The sequence below is a fragment of the Odontomachus brunneus genome, unplaced genomic scaffold, assembly GCF_010583005.1.
Source record: "Odontomachus brunneus isolate Ranch 3 - 2012 unplaced genomic scaffold, Obru_v1 Obru_scaffold_207, whole genome shotgun sequence".
Lineage (NCBI taxonomy): Eukaryota > Metazoa > Arthropoda > Insecta > Hymenoptera > Formicidae > Odontomachus > Odontomachus brunneus.
The window spans coordinates 550,946-551,719 of record NW_022639657.1 but is presented as its reverse complement, the minus strand read 5'-3'; positions in this window follow the sequence as shown (position 1 = coordinate 551,719).

The window sequence follows — 774 nt, the reverse complement described above, 5'->3', positions numbered from 1 at the left end:
CGGGCGGCCTGCTCCGCGTCAATCGACCGGAGTGGGCTCTGTTACCGGTGTGGCCGGGCGGGGCACATCGCGCGGGACTGCGCAGGGAGCGCGGCCTGCGCGGTGTGCTCTGAGGATGGAAGGGACTCGGGCCACCGGGTGGGTGGTCCCAAGTGCCCAATGGGGGGTGGTGCTCCGGCGGACGGAAGACGGCCGGGGCATTGCAGGGGTCGGCCGCCGAACGCGGCCGGCTCTGCTTGCCCTCCTACGGGAGGCGTGCCGGCGGACCACGGGGATTCACCCCGGGATCCGGCCGGCGGAGACGGCCCCGGTCTGACCATCTAGACCGGGGCCACGGCGCCGGCCGAACATCTGGCCGGCGTCGAGGGGGGTCGGTGCCGGGCGGAACTCCGCCTCCACCGGGTCCCCCCTCTCCCCTACGGGTCGCTTGGGGGGTGTGCGGGGGCACACCCTCCAATCATAGCGGCCCGGGAGGGAGGCGGCGCGGTGTTGGGTCGCACCGCGCCGCTGCTCAGGAGGAGCGCGACCGGGGGTGATTAATTACCGCCGGTCCGGGAGGGGTCCTCAGGACCGCGGAGGGGGTCCGCGGAAGTTATACGCAAGTGGTCCCCGCGGGCCCCCTGATGACCGCTGAGGACGGACCCGCCAGGGGTTTTAATGGGTAGGGCCCCCGCCGACTTCCTCGGCGGGGGAGGAGCCCCACATAACCCGCGGTCTTCCCCCGGAGACCGTGGGTATGCGTAAAGCATTTCCCCTGGCTTAAAAAAAAAAAAA